This window comes from Zeugodacus cucurbitae, chromosome 4 (assembly GCF_028554725.1).
Source record: "Zeugodacus cucurbitae isolate PBARC_wt_2022May chromosome 4, idZeuCucr1.2, whole genome shotgun sequence".
Lineage (NCBI taxonomy): Eukaryota > Metazoa > Arthropoda > Insecta > Diptera > Tephritidae > Zeugodacus > Zeugodacus cucurbitae.
This window is the reverse complement of record NC_071669.1, coordinates 56,069,083-56,089,617: the sequence shown is the minus strand read 5'-3', so window position 1 is coordinate 56,089,617 and position 20,535 is coordinate 56,069,083. Positions and strand designations below refer to the sequence as shown.

The following is a 20,535-nucleotide window of genomic DNA, read 5'->3' as shown; positions in this document are numbered from 1 at the left end:
GCGTTTGGCGAGCTCACTCGATGATAGTGTGTCTAGCGCTCTGGCGCAAGTGGACCACGCACTGCCCACACGTTACTACTCCGGCGTCAGCGTTGCCAACTACTATATACGAAATCCGGTCTTAACTTCGAGAAGGTTCGTTGGAAACTACTTTAGACTCCATAGACCAGAGATATCGAAGCATATCCAGTAGCTGTATCTGATGAGGTACACTAACCGATGTGGGATATCATGAAAAGGATCGTGACGAGTTTCTTAAATTATTGTATTTGATAAGGTTGTTTCGAGGTCGCTGGAGGTTTTACGCCGAGTCTCAATCGATAATATATATAAATAGTTTTCGATGACGAAAGGTTCACAGGTTGTTTTCCGAATGTAAGAGGTTAGCTAGGGTTAAGTCGTCTACAGAAATACTAAACTAAGTCTGCTTTGGTTTAACTCTATAAGAATATCAAACTAGCATTGCCTATATACTGGATAGATCGAATCTGGTTGAAATCCCAGTAGTTTTTTCTTAAAAATACTTCCAAATTTGTAAGATCCTTCAATTACAGGAAAATAAAGCAGTGTGCGCAGTAGATTGCTTAATGGAAAGGGGAAGATAGGCAATGTAGAGAAGACTTCGTATGCCAAAGTTACCGTTACAACTTACTCTAAGTATCAATTTTACTGAACCAATCGACAGAACTCTGGAAGAATCGCGAAGCATTTCTCAAAACATCTGAATTCAGGGGTTCTCTTAGTTCAATGGCTCTTAATTTTCTTGTCTTATTTCAAAGTCTTCCACAATAATAGTATAAACCGAAAACCTTTCCATTCTGTTTTGAAAAAAAAAACGATTATTCAGAGAGGGATTCCCTAATACAAAAGTATCCTCTTTTGGTCGGATGTACCAGGCAAAGTACAAAGAAGAAAATCGTGTTGAATCAAAGCGTAAAAACTCGAAATTTTTTTAAATTTACAGAACTCAGAACAAACAAATACTTTTGGATTCAGTTCTTCACCTCGATTTTTATCCCTTAACCAAATAAAAATATAACAAAACCTTAAAATTCTCAACTTTGTTGGAATACTGAATATCGAAAGCTTGCACATAACCAACCACTTCGTAATTGCAAGCAAGAATTTTTCCACAAAACTGTCATACAAATATTTTCATTGGTCTAATTGATTCTCGGGAAAATATGCCACAAAACTGAGAACTGAAGCAGTGAGCTCGATATTTTGTACATGTCCGTTCGGCGACTGCTACCTTCTGACCGTGTGTTGCTGCCGTGCAAAGTTTTGCGAATTGTTGCAACATACCGGCAACGGCTTCCGATCGCACGGCGTCGCCACAGTAGCCACGCCGCCTTTTGTCATTGCTGCCGGTGTTTACTCCGGTACACGTGTGTCTGGCCGGAGCACATTGGAGCTCGCCGACAGCCAGCAGCTGTTAGACAGTTGAATACAAGTACAGATTTTTTCATTTAAACCGCTGCTTGTAAAGCTTTGTTACATTCGTTGCACCATTCAATTTCATGTGGCACAGTTGCAACGCACTCCCTGCGAACCGCGCGACTTCCCTTCAGCACATATGTACATATGTATAGGAAAGTTTGTTTGTAATGTTAAAAGCGCTTTGTTGTAATTTCGCAACGATTTCGATTTTTCCCATAGGGAACACAGCTTTTGTTTCGGTCATTTGACTCTTGTGCTGAACTGAACGACTGGCGTCTGATAGGTCGATAGAGTGACTGACTTGCCTGACTAAAATTTCGCAATCACTGACAGTTTCGTTTGAGTTTGGGCTGACATGGGGTATTTTGAAATTGTCTACTCAACTGGTGGTAGGCGAAATTATATAGGCATATGAGTGAGTGCTCGAAACTGGACAAATTTAGTTGTTGGAGAAGCCAACTATATAGTATTGCTGAGGAACTCGAAGCGGTGATGTGGAAGCCCACGTCTTTCCCCACAACAGCCGGTTCTGCGATATCGAGATTGACTCGGATTTTCGGATCCGATCAAGGGCTGTTAGTTCGGCGACCCAGACCTGTCTGGATCGATAAGTTCTGGTTTGAGCCCATGATCACTTCCTGATTTAAGGATCTCGGCAGGTAAATTGTCCACTGTGGACTATAGACGATTTTGGAACAAGTTTGATCGTTAAACGATATTCAAAAGAGCATTTGGAATGACTTTTTAACAAATTTGAGATTTGTCACTTTCTCTGCTTTTGTTATCGAGTGAAGGTCTTTCGGCTTTTAGATGGTGTTGAAGATTGAAAAATGCAATCGGAATTGATGTTCGAATTTTTGTTTAAATGGCGTATTTAGAATAAAGCGCTGAACCACTCATTTTATGTCGTACTAATGCATAGTTTTTCATGATACAACTTTTATTTAGATTCTACTACATCAACAGTTCTTTGTTTATTTTGAGTAAAGTGTCAGCTACTTAGGTGCGATAGATACTTTTGGTAAACAAATATCATTTAGCTGAGTCAATTAAGCACTAAATTGAGTCATTGCGACTTCTGTTCATACACACTCAATAAAAGCCGAACCAATTAGTATTTGACTTTTAACAAAAATAGTTGATAAAGGAATTTTTATTTAAAATAGAAATATTAACTGCAAAGAAAGTGTCTTTTAGACATCAAAATTTTCAATATATTAATTATGTTCATTCAAATTTTTTAATACACTTTTTGACAACTGTAGAGTTTGACACAGACTTTACCACTAATTTAGTGGTAATTAGTCAATTGTGGTATTGGAATATTTTTCTAACCTTTTTTAGATTTACAGTTATTATGGTTCTTTTGATTTTCAATTAAGGCAGAGTAGTCTGCTTTACAGTCTTGAAAAAATTTGTTTTTTTTGTTTTGTTTTAAATCTCTACCAAAACTATCCAAGAATATGTCTTTAAAATTCCAGAGGCCAATTCGACATATTTTCGAAGCTAGAGCAGTTTTAGTGGCCGAGCGTCGAGCAGGTGCGAATGCGAATCCGAAAAATATAAAGCGCGTTTTCTCGAGTTTTCATTTTCACAAGTGTTAGAAAACGGTGCCGGCGATAGCAAAAATAATCTTGTATTTGAACTAAAAAAGTTGGACAAAAGTATTATTTAAACTACTTGTTTTTCAACTTAAAGTCAATTTTTTTTCTTAAAAAAATGAATTTTTTTTTTCAAACTACGAAAAAATTTGGAATTTTATAACTTCTTCGGTATTTTTTTACTTCATAAAGAAAATAAACTTATAAAAATTAAGAAAAAAAATTTGGTTCGACTGTTTCAGATGCATCGTACGACCTCCATCACCGACTCCAGGCGCTCCAGAAAAATACTTAAAACTTTGAAAAAATTTCAAAATTTTTTTATAATAAATATTGCTTTTTAAGCCTTAAATATAACTAGTACACTATCGTCTTAAAATTCCGTTTACCGCAATCATTTCCTTCCCTTTCAGAAAAATATTGCTAAAAAAACGCTTTTTTCCGGCTTATAAAGCAGACTACTGCCTTAATCGGCAATTAATTAGTTATTAACTATGATTTCATGTTTATTTCGAAATTACCTATCAGAAATTTTGACCAGGTCCAGAAAATAGAATTCTTCAACGGAAAATATTGTAAATATAAGCGTAGGTTATTATGAACATTAAAAAGACTTCGAAACAATTAAGAATTCCAAAATTGCATAGCGAATTAGCACTAATTGTTAGGCAATTAACAAATTGAGTACTTGTACGGTAAGTTCGACTGTAATTAAGGGATCAATTTGTAAAAATTTCATTACTTAAACATTAGGGATTTACTTGATTAGCATTAACTCATCTGCTAGAGGAATCGAGAAGCAGAATGTCTTTCCTAACGACATTTGCCTATTTTATTAACTGTTAAATATGGCTTCGAGAAGTTGCGCTTGTCTAAACCAAATATTCATTCCGGAATATAAGGGCCCTAGTGCAATTAGAAACTGTTACGTTCTTATTAGAATGGGAAATTCTTGAGAAAATTACGTATATTTCTGTATTGGTTGTTGTTTTTGTAACATATTCATAATTTTTATTAGTTTTCAATATAAAAGGACTTTTGGACTTGAAGTCAACTGCTTCAAAAGTCTTTTGTATTCGAGGCATTCTAATATTATCGAACTTTTATTCGTTTCGGCACATTTTAATGTACACATACATATATACATATATACTATATACTTTCAAATGTACATATGTACAACTAACATAGTAGTCTGTTTGTTAGTCAGCATCAGGTGAATGTGCCTGCCAGCGGCGAAGAAGCGTATCTTTCCTAACTTTTACACACGCAACATACAAATAAACACTTGTATGTACATTCATATGTATATATGTATATATGTATGTATGTATATGTAGACATACACACTCACTCACACACGCATGCATGTAGGCGCACTTTGCCGTCTGGATGTGAAGTTATTTTGTTACGGCGACAGCGCATATACCGCCTCTTATGTGCATTTTATTGCTTCGCATGAATTGCTCCAATGCTGCTCACATGCTGCCCCCGCGTCGCGCCATTCGCGACAAGCCTGCTCGATTAAGCGTTTTCTTGTTGGTTTGTTGCTGTTGTTGTTTTTCACATTTGGTTTATTCCGTTTTATTGCATTGTCTGCCACACATCGACCAGCGCCAGCGCTTTGTGGTCCTTCCACTTGTGATTGTTGTTGTTATTGTTTAGTGGCGTAGATGCTGCCTTTTATTATTTTCGGTTCGGCGTTCACGTGTTGGCTGTCTGCCCCAAAGTCGCATGCATTTCGGCTTAAGAGCCGTCGTTTGCCGCCCGGAGCTGGAGTTCATTAAATTGTGTGTGTGCGACTGCATGGCATTATCGGTCCATGGCACTGGGGTTTTGAGTTTATTTTTTGTTTTTGCATTTTTATTGTTGCTGCTGTTGTTGTTGTTGTGTTTACCCACTTTATGCTGCACTTTTATTTTTCGACATTTTCGACTGCGGGCTCACATTTTTATTGGTCGCTTATTTGGCAAATTTGCCCATCTCGATGACTTCGTGTGCGTCGCCGTCGCCGTGCCGCGCCGCTGCCGCCTGACTGCCGCATTGCACTTTATTTGGTTTCGCTTTTAATTTGTTGTTGATTTTTTCAGCTCAGTTCAGCTGAGTTGTTTGCATTTCGTGCTGCCGCTCGTTTTTCGCTTATTTTGTTGCCCCCACTGTAATGCACTTCTTTATTGTTGTTTTTGTATACGAAAAAATAACAAAAATGAGGAGAAGTCGAAAAATACTTGGCGTCCAAGGTTAAAGGCAAACGCTACGTTCGCCGCACTTTTTTGAAAGCATCAGCATCTCGCAATAATTTCATTTTACTCCCATTTTCGCATTTTGGGAGTTTCTTCTGCGATTTTTTCACTCTTTTTATATTTGCGCAAAAATTCTCAGGAAGCTTCCCTGAGACACACACACACATGCGTTCTGCTGGAGCTATCTTCCGTGGCGGCGTGTGGAGTGTGTGTCATCAAACAGGCTTCAACGAACTGGAATGGGTACTTTGGACCAACAACAAATTTTATTTTCGTCTTTTTCTTAGAAACTGCGATTAAATTGTGTTTTTGTTGTTGCTGCTTTTTTGGTTTTTTTCATGTTGTTGTTGTTACCGCTCTTCCTGCCGTAAAGTGAGATTGCCCAAAAATGAACACGAAACAAATTGCTATGACAGTAACCGAAAATAATATCAACGTGGAAAAGAACGGGTTTCACGACAGCCCAAGTCTTAATGCGGAGTCATATTTACCAGAAGGATCAACATTGTGGAGCCGCAAGTGATGCGTGCAACATATATAAGATTTGTTGTTGTTGTTGCTGTTGCTATGCTTCATGGTGTTTTCATGTTAATAATTTGTTGTTGTTGTTGTCGTTTAAACCATACTCACTCAATGCAACTCAAGCGAGTGATTTATTACGGTTCAAACTAAAAGTGATCAAATTTCGTTGTCATTCCTCACGCGCACCGCACCACACCACACCGCACAACACACCGCTTCAAATATACCCAAAATCATTTATAAATATGTATGTATGTAAGCATTTTTGGTGATTTTATTTTATATTTTGATATCAAGTGCAGCATACTCATCGCTTAAGCTCGCCTTGTTGATGCTGAAACTGTAGATTTCAAGTTGAAGTTGAAGCATTGCTGCCAGAAATTTGTTTGTGTGTGTGTTTTTGAAGCCATTGAAGAGCTGTCAAAATTTTGGCACACCACGAAAATAAATTTTAATCTTAAAGCAGTCGGTTCACATACATATACTCATCTACATTGTATATCTATATAAGTATGTTTTGCGTTTATTTAAATTTTGGATTTCGCTACAGTGCATTGGAAAATTAATCAACCTTAATATTTCAATAGGAATATGTAAGGGGCTATACCAGTGTCACACTTTCAAAAAATCGATTCTTTTTTTTTGCTTATTCAATAGTTTAAACTTTCAAAAATATTCTGTGAAAGCGGTAAGATCGTATTTTAAATAGGTTTTGAATGGCATCGTTCTAAAGAGCGACCGCTTGTAGGCATAAGCCACCATAGTCGAAACTTTAAACGCAACTATTTTCATTAACGAGAAATTGACCGATGCACTTCAAATTGGAACTGAGTATTCTTGAATATATTTACTAAACAATGATCTTTTTGATTGCTGTTTGGCATTAAAAAAAACTACAATTTTTTACATAAAAAAAAACAATATTTTTTCTCAGAACTACGCCATTTTGTTAATTTTGATATTTTTCAAAAATCGTAGGTCATTGTGTAAGAAGTACCATCAACTTTAATACTCTTTTTGAATTTTATTGCTTCAGCTACTCATTCGGCCGGACTCATGACATCAATTGGGGTACTTTTTTTGATACCTTCGAAAACAGCACATAACTCCGTTATTTTTTCAATATTTTTGTAAAATATAGCTGAAAATATAGCTTATTATCGAAACATTCGATCGAGTACTTCCTTAAAAAAAAAAAATTCTCGAAAATCTCCTAATTTTTCATGGGTTACACTGGTATAGCCCCTTAACAATTTGCTGATTGTTTTTCATATTTAAATCGTAATTTTGGGTCATACCTTACCTTAGTTCCATAGCAAAGTAGAAGAAATTCTCACAAAATTGCATTTTTTCTTCAACAAAAGGAGGCTTTGGTTTACGAAATTTTCTCAATTATGAGGTACATTTCATTTCCCGTCATTATTACCTCGATTTCGACAAAAGTCTCCAAACAAATCTTGAAACCCTTCAGATTCTATGTAATTTGTATGTAAATTTGTGAAAAAAGGTAGATAGGTTTATATCTGGTCTCCTCAAAAGCATTATTTGATCAATAATTTAGTTGTTACACTGACCCTATTTCGTTGAAGCGATCTATGGGATATCCATCTAATCTGATCGGAATTGATCTCTTTTAATAGTTCCATAAGATTGTATTTCAGAGAACTCCAGTAATTGACATTAAATTTTCCAAAATAATCGGGTCGTTACGTTGCGGATCGGATATATGTAGGTATATTTAGGTCGAAGTTTCAAGTATGTTGTATATACTCGTAAATAACAGTAATGGGTTCGGTAGGGGTAAAATTGGACACAAATTGATAGTTTTTAGAAAAATATAAATAAAAACTGTTTGTTATGCCTCAGAATATGAAAAGAAACAAAGGATAGAATCAAACTAAGTAGCAGCAGACAACCTCTTACCAGGTTATGTTTTCTCACGACCCCGATTTGTAATCATGAATTGTACAGTAAAGTACTGAAAATTAGGTAACAGGTGCCAATCTTGAAATTATTAGAAGATATTTAGCTTGAAACTTGAAAGTTCTTAATTAGACATAGCAAATAAAGTATTATCTTCCCTTTATTTAACCTTTAAAATATATTTTATGTACAAATAAATTCTTAAGAGAGTATCATTAAAGTCATCCACATGCTTAAAATCTACCGCTCTTTAGTTATGCCAGTTTTACCGTTTATACCAGTTACATTTATTGCATTCTAAGACTTGGCAAATAGTATACAGCTATTTTACTGTAGTGAATCAGCATTATCAACGAACGAAACGAAAATACCGCTTTGAAAGAACCACTTCCTGGCCAAAATTAAAATAATCAGAAAATCAAACTCATTCTTTCACGACTTCGCCACTCCAAACTTTTTTTTGGGGGTACAACCGGAAGAGATTCAAACAACTTAGTGCGCTCCCAAAAAACAAAATGAGACAACTATTGGCACCTTACACCGGCCACTGCAGACTAAGGCGTCATCTGAACAAACTCGGAATCTGCTCAACGGACTGTCACGCATTTGCGGGGTTAAGGAGTCAGGCAATGGTGTCTTTATATCCCCAAAGGGAAAGTATCGCGTCCACACGTCATGCAGCGTTACTAAGTTTTCTTAGAGCTACAGGGCTGGATGGATTCTTTGATAAACAGGAGAGGACGCAATAGAGCGTAGGTCGCAGTGCGATCCTCAAATAATATCTATATGTATATGTATCTGTAGGTATGTTTTTGGTCGAAATTTAACAATTATGTTTTCAAAATTATTGCACAAAAAACGCGAATACTCAAACCGAAAAGAAGAAATATAAATTTAAATTGGAAAGGAGAATATAAATTTACTTTTAAGAGAAAAAATTAAAAAAAAAAACAATTTTTTTAACCTTCGAGAGCATTTTCCTTGCCCTATTTTAACCCATTGCCTCCCATTGTACCCACATGGGTACAGGAAAAAAAAAATGTGTTTTAACCAAGTGAGCAATGGTTTTACCTGTACCCAAGCGAGTACAATGGGAGGGAATGGGTTAAGGCAGCTTAAACAGTTTCACTTTCACTTATAGCTCATATTATATGTATAATCACAAAAAGTTTTGTCTAATTTAATATGAGCTAATTGGACAAATAAAACTTGTTAGACTTTAGTTCACTCACTCGTCATATCTGATATACTCATATGTACAATTATATTATCTGACTCACCTGTAGCATTGTTGGGCCAAAGATGCCCAGTTGACGGCAAATGTGACTGTTGCAACGGATGCTTGGCGCTATGATTAAATAACCCACACAATTTTGGCATGGTAAATTAGACCGCAGGAGTAAATTTGCCGAAGCGCCACAAAAGTGGTCAACTAAAAACGAAAATAAATACAATGCAATGAGTAAATAAATAGAAGTGATAGACATATGTACATATATGTATATACCTGCATGTAGATAGAGATATAGTTTATGCAAATCTGCTCTAAAGAGTTCCGCAGTTGTTGTTGTTGTTGTATTGTTTTGTTGCAAATGCGGTCATGTGAAAATATTTATGTAAATTTCTAAATTGGCAGTCAGAGACAAATACAGACATTAGGCAGTCTATGATATGTCTCTATAGTATATGCAGTGGCCACAGCGCACTGTGATGCACGTGTTTAAAAATATGCCAGTTGGAGATTACAAAGATGGACATACATACACACACACACACATCCGCATAGAAAAGTTTTCAATTTTAAGTGTCGGTTTGGCAAAAACCGCTTGTGGCCCTCAATGTTTGTTGGTTGCATATTTTCCCTGGTCGCATTTTAGTGGCGGTCCCAGCTCTACGCCTCACTCCCAACCCTGCACTGTCATCACTCGGTGACCACAAAAATTCCGAAATGCTCCCAAGCGTACGCATTTTGGTCAATTTGCATTTGCGGGTTTTGTATGTTTTGAAAAGCATTAAATTTGAAAACAATAACAACAGCAATAACAATAACAAACAATGCGCTTTGTTTTGGGGGGAATGTACCACCGACTTTGTTCTCATAACGGTTTGTTGTTTGTTGCAAGTAACGCGTGAAATTATGCATATTTCTGTGGAGAGCTTGTTGTGTGCTTATAATTAGTTGAACATAGCATGGCATAGTATAACATAACGTAACTTAGCATAGCATAAAATTGCATAGTATAGTAAAAATTAGAGATTTCGTTGGGTTGGGCTGTCTTTCAATATGCAAAGAGTTATTTAAATTTTAACATAGCATGACATAACATAGGATAACATAGCACAACATAACATAACATAACATAGCACGGTAAAAATAACTAAAATCGATATATTTACCTGGTCTTTCATGCTGCAAAGATTTTTTTAATTTATAACATAGCATGACATAGCAAAGCTTTTATTCGAACAGTGTTGAAAGACCCGATTTTTTTGGAAAAAGGGCCTTACAGCTAAGCTTAAAAAATTATATTGTAAGTATTCGATGATGAGCGAAGAAGCAATAGTCTGAGTACCAATATCAAATTTACCGTTATCCGGCAAGTTGCATTCACCTAAACTTAAGTTTAGTCCAAAACACACTCGCACATAACATGCAACTTTTGTCGATGTCGCATGCAACAAATGAGCAAATTTTCAGCAACGTTCAAACTGCGCAAACTCCACTTTGGTCGGAATTTATTTTTTTTTTCGAAAAGTGTTCAGCAAAGCAATTCACCACTTCAACTGGCTCGAGAGCACCTGTATGAGCCGAATTCCATAGCGAACCGGTTGTCAGAGGATAACTCCGTGCCACTTGTGGCTCCGTTTGTCTCATTGTTGCCAAAGACGAACCAGTTCAATGGTTGGACGAATGTTCGGCACTTCGTTATTGTTGTTGTTGGTACAAAAATGCTTTTGAACAAACAACCGAGGCAAATAAATGGTAAAACAAGTCCATTTTGTGCTCTTCGAAGCGACGAAGTGTTTTGTGTACGACAATTTGCGACTTCGCCATGAAAGCACTCACTCATTCCGTTAGTTATCGGGTGGTGTGGTGACTTTACCACATTCGGATCCCTCATTTTGACGTATGTAGATATGTGTGTGGCAGGGTATGAGGGTGTTTTTGTTGGAATTTTTGATGTGGGTTTCCGAAAATTCGTTAGCTTATGGAAACATTTCAGCTTGAATGCGCTTATATTCGTTTGTCTATGGTCCGACAAGGATATGTGGGTGCTATTTTGGGGTAAATATACTCGTGTGTGCTCATATGTGTTCATATAACATTGAAGGGTGGATGTAAGGGTTGACAATGTCTGCTTGATGTGTTAAATTAAATAAGAGAAGTGTAAACTTTTGCTAATTGAATCTTTATTAAGTTGAATATATTTGAAAGGTCTTAAAATCTCGGTTCATCAAGTAGAGTAGTTAGGTTAGGTTAGATAAGGAAAATGTATTTAGTCAAAGCTTCTTAAGTGAGACTGTTGTTTAATGAATGCGTTTAAAATATCTCATAATTTCAATAAATTCAGGAAGATTTTAATGTAATAAGTTCTAAATATCTTACCGAGGTTCATACATACATATTAAAGTATGTATATAAAGAGTGATCCATTTCGAATTATTCAAAGGAAAAAAACACAGAAAAATTCAAATTTAGTGGGGCATGTTTATTATCATTCGAATGAACAATCTTTAGCAATTGATTTTAAAAGATTATCTCTTTCAAATGTTGCCCGCGGCTACGTCTCCAAATAGTCCATCCATCCTCTGAGTCCAATTTTCGATTACTTGTTCGAGCATTTCGACTGGTTGCTCCAAGACCTGAATCGAAGTTGGATTGTCCGCATAGACTTTAGACTTTACATATATTTACTGTATGTATCTAACGGTGTGATATCACACGGTATTGGTGACCAATCGACCGGCCCAAAAGCTAAATTATCTGCTCCGTGAATTGTTCACTCAATAAATTCATTGATTGATGCGATGTGTGGGAAGTGTCGCCGTCTTGTTGAAACCAAATGTCGCCGAGATCACGAGCTTCAATTTCTCGCATCAAATAGTCGGTTATAATGGTGCGATCACGGTCGCCATTGACGGTTACGTTCTCACCGGCATCATTTTTGAAGAAATATGCACCGATGATTCCACCGGCCCACAAACCACCCCAAACCGTTGTTTTTTCTGGATGACGTGGTCTTTTTCAACGAATATTATTCAATAATGAATGCTGGGTCTCAATATGGGTTATGGTTATGTGCTCAGTAGACCGGTTTTGTTGACTATAAGTTGAGCAAAGGTGCGAAACTCCTTCTTACAGAAAGAGAATTTTCGTAATAAAGTTGAATAATTCTACTTGGATTACTGGATATAATTGGGATATAATGAAGGTAATTTGTTCAAATATTCTCCATCTCAAACGTTTGGTTTTGATTACAAATGTGATAAAATTGTTTATAACGTAAAGTTAGCTGTGGTTTTTAATTGTTTTTTTCGAGACTTTTTTTCAACAGTTTCTATCAAGTCGAAAACTTTAATATATTTTAGAAATATGTTTTAAACTGGAAGACACGAAGCCTAAATATTTTATTAAAAACGAAAAACGAAATATTTTTTAAATTGTTATCATATACTAGCTATTTGTGTTAATTCTTCATAAACCTTTTGTGAGATAAATAATAAAAATGTTTTTTAATTTATTTTCAGATTCTTAAAACCAACTCGAAACAATCCGAAAAGGTGGTTGCTTTTTAAAGAAACAGGTATGTAAAGGTCTTTCTGATGTTTATATGAATTTATACCAGAATATCTCGGTGTCCAGAAAAGACATCTTTTCAATTCTTTTGCGGTCTTAAGGCTTACTTTTTCTTTTATAAGAGATATTTTCCTTTTTCAATGAAGAAATCTTGTAATAGAAATATATTAAACCTTAAAAATTTTTCAATAATTTAAATAAATTAATATAATAAAAAATAAAATCCCTAAAAAAATTTCGTGATAAAAAAGTCTCTAATCCGCAACATACACACCGAAGTCGGAATAATGACGTTAATAAATCTACATTTGAGTACAAGAATCAACAACCAATATCCGCCAATAATCCTTTGTCTCAGCAGACTCACATCCTATTCTCTGAAACATTCTCTCGCCGACTGCTGGCTTTGTTTGTACGCTTTCATACCGACACGAACCAGTGATATCCTTTTATTTGCTCACCTGCAACACTAAACGAGCAACGTGAAATTCCGTACTGCCACACAACAACAATAACAACAATAACAACAACAACAGCAACACACCAGCACCGGTGAGAACAACATGGTCATGCAACCAATTGAACTCACCACCAATCCGGAGCACCTTTGCCGAGTGAAGTGTGGTGTAATTTGTTGCAAGTTGCGGCTTTAACGGCAATGGTGGCGGCGTTGGTGGTTGTGGCGAAAATTCGCGTGCACCTTCGACGCGTTGGGCATTTCAGTGCGCGAATTTCGGTTGATGGCAACCGACGCATGTTGCAAGTGGCAAAGGTAAAAAGAGAGGAATTTTTTTGAAAGGAAATTTTGGGGACTAAAGTTAGCAATGAAGCTTTCAAACACTTATATGCGCCTTGCAACATTTGCTTACACCGTGCAACACTAGCTTACACCTTGCAACATATGCAGCAAAGACTTGCCACATAGACGGTACGCTTTTTGGTGGCTCCAAATGATGAGAGTTGTTGCTTTAGCAAAGTGTTAACGGCTTTGTGGCCAAATAACTGCAGTATAACGGCAACAAAGCGTTCCTCTAGATTTGCAGCGCCGCACGTCAGCTAGTGCGCTGCCATTTCTATTTTGCAAATAATTTTGTTGTTGTTGTTGTTTCCTTTTCATTGGAAAATATTTGCAGACAATGCTCTAGCGGCTTGCGACTTTGGAGTGCTTTGAAAATAGACTCACACACACAGACACACATACACAAAGTGTTCGATATGGTTCGTAACGTGGCGCGCACTCAAACGCTCCACACGCAACGCACCACACACACTCACACACACACATACACTCGTGTGCATGCAAAAATGCATAGTTACATATTTCTCGAGTTCAAGTTGTTATGCGCTCGTGTAAGCTGGCAACGCACACACTCTCACACACATACTGTCAGAGGCATATGCATGCGCATGCAGGTGCTCTAAGCGCAGCAAAGTGAAGCGCGTGGAGCGAAGTGGAGTATAAGACAAAGTGGTCGGTCGCCAGGCGCGTTAGTTAATGTCGCATTCGCAATTGGGCTTTCGCATCGAACGGCGGCGTCGGCGGCAAACAAGTCGCAAAATATTGCCACTTTGCAATTGCAGAAATTCGCAAAAACCGTGACAGTTCGTACAGTTACTTTATAAGAGCGCACCAGTGCATTTTAGCTGCCGTATTGCAAGTGCCACACGCTGCGGCAGTTAACTAGTACAAGATTTATAGTGAAAAAAAATTCGAAAAAATATATCGAAAACAATACAGCGAAACTAAATGTCACAGTCAAACTATAAATGTCCAATAATTTAGTGTGATTTGCAAAAACAAGAACTACAACAACAACAGCAACAAAAAAATTAAAATTTTATAATTTGAACAGTGCAACGTTCTCAATGCATTTACATCAAAACTAAAGCAAAAACAAAAAAAATATTTCGAAAGTGCTGCCACCTATTAAAAACACTTGCAGTGACGAATTGTTCAATTTCGCTTTGCTGTGGCGACGGTGTGTCTTTTGTTGTTTGCGCCGCATTTAAGTGCTGCAACAAATAATAAATGCCGGCGGCACTTCAAAGCCAAGCGCTGATCAAACGTTTTGCTGCTGCAATTTGCAACAAAAACAAAAAGTTAATTAAACTTTGTGCAAAATATGATAAAAACCAGAGAAAACCTTTGTACTCACAACTAACAAAGGAAATTCAATAAAAATTGCATTTTAATGAGGTGAGTGGTGACTTGTGTCGTTTATAACAGTATAATCTGTGACAAAAGAAATTTGCATAAGTTCTATATGCTCTCGGCAATGAAAGCGACTTAGGACTAAAGTGATTGGTAAAAAACAATTTTGATAGAATTTTTTAGAATTAGTTTTATTGAGTGCAACATTTTTGAAACAAATTAAATCAAAAGCGCTCTTTGGGTTTCTCGAAAATGCTACACATACTCTAACAATACTCATTTGTAAGGATAATTCTTCCTGAATCGTTATAAAAATTTTTATAATTAAACATAAAAAGTTTAGGTATATTTTAAGAGGACTTCTATACCTAAATTTTACCTTTCACAAACATATTTCCTGAAGAACTTGTAACACAAATGGTAACTAGTTCAAGTTCTTTACATATTTTTTACAATCATTCATATTCAAAGTTAGTGAACTTTTGTACCAGAAGGTGTTCAAGAAAATTTACGGAGAATAATTATCGATAGTTTCTTAAAAAGAACCGTGGTTCTCTCAAAGGGAGTCTGTTCAACTTTTTTTCTGAAAAACATTGTTTCAGTGATACTTTGAACCAAAAAAATATTCCAAAGTAAACTTGGCTTTTCGAGGTATAAAATGGAATCGAGAAATAAAATTAATATTTTAGTTGAACTATACGCATCAAAAGTCCTTAACGGTCTTCTGTTATTTAATTTGTTCGCATTAAAGATCCTAAAAGTGTTTTACAAATTAAGGATACTGAAAGTTCTATACGAATTTCGAACCATAATACATATACAGTGAAACTTCCATAACTCGAACTTCTATAAGTCCACTGTATTTCCATTCAAGGATTTCCATGCTGGCGCTTCAGAGTGTTAACATGAACTTCAATTGAAAATCTAATTTCAAATCGACTTTACTAAATAAAGTATAAAAATAAAAAAAAAATTACAAAAGGGTTCTCACTAGTTATTTGCAATTGATTAAATATGGTTTGAAGGAAACAGATTATATTATTAATTCATTGTTTGAAAAAAATCCCTATTCATGATTTTGATAGTCTATCATAAAAACATCGTTTCGTGACTGTGAACATCATACCGTATCCGTGCCACAAATTTAAGTACACAAGTCCTTTCCTTTTTTGAACCATCAATGACTATTTTGTGGTCTAATAGAACTGATAGGACTGTATATGCTCTACCTAATGATTAAATATTTGATCTTTCCTTTCTTGGCTCCCTTTGTTTTCTGCTAAAGTTTTCTATATTCTTTACGAAAAATATTTCTTATTGAAATAATAATACCAGTCGAATAATGAGCACAGCTTCAACTCTACCGAACAGAACTTATTTCGTTCTTTTGTAATATATCCACAATATATTTTCTAAAGATAACCATAGATAAAATAGCAAAGAGCTGTACTCTTGTAAGAGAATTTTTGTTTATAAAAAATAATATTAAATGTACAAATTGCAATAGGTGTATTCAGACCAGGTCTGTTAGTTCGTTAGTCGTTATTCGGTGAATTTTTATGTGCATTTTGTTCTTGTTAAATTAACAAATTAGCGTTCTGCCGAGCAACGAAGTACCAGCCTGATAAGTTTGACCATTTCTTCGTTGGTAACATACAATTTTCTATTTGTTTGCGTCGTTGCCTCGAAAATTCTTTTAATTTTATTTTTAAATTCAAAATTTACCACACTATTGAGATAGAACAAAAAGCATGTTCACTGTTAAGTGCTTTAACGAACTATCAACTAACGAATTACCAGATTAACAGCTTCGGTCTGAATATCATCATATTTTCAAATGTCAAAACAACTCTTGTCCAATAAAAAAAATTTAAATCGTGTTACTGTTTTCTAAGACCAGATTTTTCTAGATCCAAAATATTGTGTGTGCTCATATGGTACGATATATTTACATGCTCAAATTCACCATTTAAAATTTTCATAAATCATTTTAAGTGAGCTCACAACATTCAACAAGGATATTAGCTAAAACTTGAATAATTTCTATAATAAACAGCAAATTATTGCCTGAGTTAAAAGTGAGCACAATTTTAGTGAAATATGCGGGTTGATTGTACATTTTTTAATGATCATGATTCATGAAAATTACAAAATTTTAATTAGAATATTCTAGAAATATAAAGACCATAAAGGTGATACGTGTTTGGTAAATAGATTATTATTACTCTCTTTAAACTCTCTTAACAGTTAAAAGTCAAACAAATCATTAAGAAAATGACTGTTGAGTTATAAACTCGCCTATATGCTTGATTGATGCTTTCAAAAATGATTGAATACCAGAGTCCTTTATTGTGAATTAAGAAATTTTAGAAACGGAACCGCATTCTCTTCAGATTCAAACATCATTTTTAGGCATCTTTACAAAGATAGAGAACTCTTCCTAGTGTAAGAGCGATTTTAAGAGCCTGGACTGTAGCAGACTAAATATTACTGAACGGAGATTTTGAAGAATTCATATTTAAACATTAAGTATTATATTTTTAAAATTCGTATATGCCATTTTTGTTTTTATTCTTCGAATAAGTTATATATAGGAAGACATATCTTCGGCGAATCTAGCGAATTGGCTGTATTTGATATTAGCCATCTTAACAAATTTGTGATTGACTCAAAGCACTTCGTTGAGGATATTTGTATTCATATCTAGGATCCCAAATTTTTGAAGTTATGGTCAGACTCCGTAACATCACCTAAAAGCATAGTATAAAGTAATCAAAAACATAATTTTTAATTATATTTACTGCTTTTGCTGAAGCTGAAGCCCTCATGCACATAATTTGTTTATTTGCAAGAGAAGTCTTCACAGCTGTTAATTTAAAAAAAGAACATACATGTTACATGTAGTTGGCTTCAAGCACGCAATGTTTCTTTTTAATTTTTTTCCTTTTTCCTTTTTTCATTTTTCTTTTTTGGATTTTTTATAATTTTTTCATAACATCTGTATGAAAAGCTCAGCACAACAGCCACTGCTTATGCAAGAAATAATATGACTATAATGGCTTTTACAATGTTTGCTTCGCTTTAAATAAACTAAAACAGATTTTCGACATCCGTGAGACACCTCAAAGCCAAAGTGCTTACGTGTCTGCGTTTATAAATACATATATACATATATATGGAGATTTATATATATGTATGTATGTATGTATGTATATCTGTTTTTGTGTGCAAATAAATGCAAGACTTTTAAATTGGTTTACAGAAATGCATCGTGCCTTAAAATGAAAAACAACAACAATAGCAACAACAACAACTAATCGTGCAAATTGCACGTCGATTGGCATTAATCTCGTGCCGCCTCTTTGCGATTCATACGATTACAACACAAACAAACAAACAGGCATATATTATATACTCACATATGTATTTATACATACATATGTACATATATGTTTTTATTCTTATATGCATGCATTTCTTCAAATATTCCCCGCCTTATGACTCATTTGCCATTCAACTGGAATTTCAAACTCTGGATAAGCCCTGCTTCTATTTATATGTGAGCTCACATTTATAAACACACATTCACCTAAAATTATTTTGGTTCGTGTGACAAATAACTGGTGTTCGTTTACTTTTGTAGTTTTTTATCAACAACAACAACAACAAAACAAGTAAGGAATGGCTAAGTACGGGTGTCGCCGAACATTTTATACTCTCGCAATTTATTTATTTAATTTCATTAATTTAACACACAATTTGACCCACATATTCGGCATATATACATATGGTATAAAGTCCATTGAAAGTTGGAAAATTCTAATATTAGGTATATGGGAGCTAGAGAAGTTATGACACGATTTCACTAATTTTTGGCATGGCGACATAATATTAGAAGAAACATATTCCCACTGAATTCCTTCAAAATATCTGAGAGACTTTACTATATTATCGGTAAAAAATTTGTTAGTAGCACTGAGGTCCTCATATTCGATATATAGGGTCATGAAAACTTATCGACCGATTTCGACGATTTTTAGAAGGACGATGCCACTCTTTAAATGCAGTATTTTTGCAAAGTTCTCTTTCGATATCATCACTAGTGCGTACTTTATATAATGTAAAGTAAACGATTCAGATCGACTTCAATGTTATGGTATATGGTAAGTAGGCGTGGTTCTAAACCGATTTGAACTATTTTCAGCACATATCATTGGGATGCAAGGAAAATATTACAAACTGAATTTCATTTCCGTACCTTCTTTATGCCCCTTCATAGTGCGATCCTTTGTACCAAATTTTCGCCATTTTGTGGGCGTGGCAGTGATCCGATTTTGACCATCTTCGAAAGCAACCTTCCTATGGTGCCAAGAAACAAGTGTGCCAAGTTTCATCAAGATACCTTAATTTTTACTCAAGTTACAGTGACGGACGGACGGACAGACATACATCCGGATTTGAACTCCACTCTTCACCCTGATCACTTTGGTATATATAACCCTATATCTAACTCGTTTAGTTTTGGGTGTTACAAACAGCCGTTATGTGAAAAAAAACTATAATACTCTCTTAGCAACTTTGTTGCGAGAGTATTAAAATATACAAGAAACTGCAACTTTAGCCGTCACAACTCCCTTTATGGACTAAATGGACCTGCACACATACATATATACAAACATATGCTTAAGTATATATTTACTTTATATGTCATACTGTAGGGGCTCGACCCAAGCTGAATCAGTCAGCCGGGCTGCTAGCTAACTGGCTTGCAAAAGACTGGCTCAGGAAGTTGCAGCGCCGCAGGAATGACGCAAAGGGCACATACAAATATACAAAACAACAAATACATATATGAATGTGTATGTGCCTCGACAAAAAATACGGCTTAGCCGGAAAGCAGCACAGATCCCAAATTAATGCAATAATTGAAGCCAATTTAATGTAATTTTGTTCAATTTTGTTCGTGTTGTTGTTGTTGTAGTTATATTTGACTTTTTACGGACTTCTTTTCTTAGTTGACGCAATTGTCGTTGTTGTAAGGCTTGTTATTGTTTTTTTGTTGTTTATTTTCTGCTCTTGTTCCTGTTTGCATTGCCATGCGCTGTGCGTTAAGTGTTTGTTGTATGCTTGTTATTTGTGTACCTTACTTAACTTTACCTTTTACTTGACTCCATTTCAACTCGATTCTGTTGGCTTAGTTTGCAGTTTCTCTGGTAGTTAAGTATTTGTGTTGTTTGAACTATTATCGCATTTGCTGGCACTCGACGCTCTGGTCTGTGGTCGCCGATCTGCGGTACTCGGTCTCCTCCATGAGGCTCACATGGCTTTGGTTAAACATTTGTTCTTTGCTTAACTTACCTAAATTTGTTTATTTGCGTGTCTTTATGTCTGTCTGTGTGTGCGTCACTAAGGTGTGCACGAGGTATATGTATCTCGCCGGTACATTTTATCGCATATTGTCGCATTTTTCTCACCTTTGGAATGAGTGGAGAAAAAAAATATTATTTCCTAATTAGGAAGAGATCGCAACTCGATCTTTTTGGAATATATATATGTACATTTTCTAATCTCACTTTTATCGATTTGAAGTTTTTAATAAAAATCGTCCACCGTTAAAATCGAATCGCCCCCTATCGAGTCAAGATGAGACTCAAGAAAAACAAAAATACTGTTAAGACGGAGAAGGAGTTTAAAAAAAAATTTTGAAACATTTGAAAGAAATATTAGGTCTGCAACATTGCTTCCGCTGTTTTTTTTTTTTTGTAAATTTAAGGATTTTTTTGTATAAAAATGGTTGCATATGTCGCTGAGCCTCAGTCGCACTTTTCTTGGAATTAAAAAAGAAAAGCAAAATTT

At 35.4% G+C, this 20,535-nt stretch overlaps 1 long non-coding RNA gene across 2 annotated transcripts in view; it reads left to right on the top strand.

The window, feature by feature from the left end:
* The window catches only part of LOC114805326 (uncharacterized), a 141,905-nt gene that overhangs the window by 14,011 nt on the left and 107,359 nt on the right, over positions 1–20,535 (top strand). The window contains exon 2 of one of the 2 annotated variants that reach the window (XR_008470862.1): positions 12,479–12,534. This is a non-coding gene — a long non-coding RNA (uncharacterized LOC114805326). Of the gene's footprint in view, positions 1–12,478; positions 12,535–13,864; positions 14,725–20,535 lie in introns of those variants that run through there. The other variant, XR_008470861.1, reaches the window with a different exon arrangement.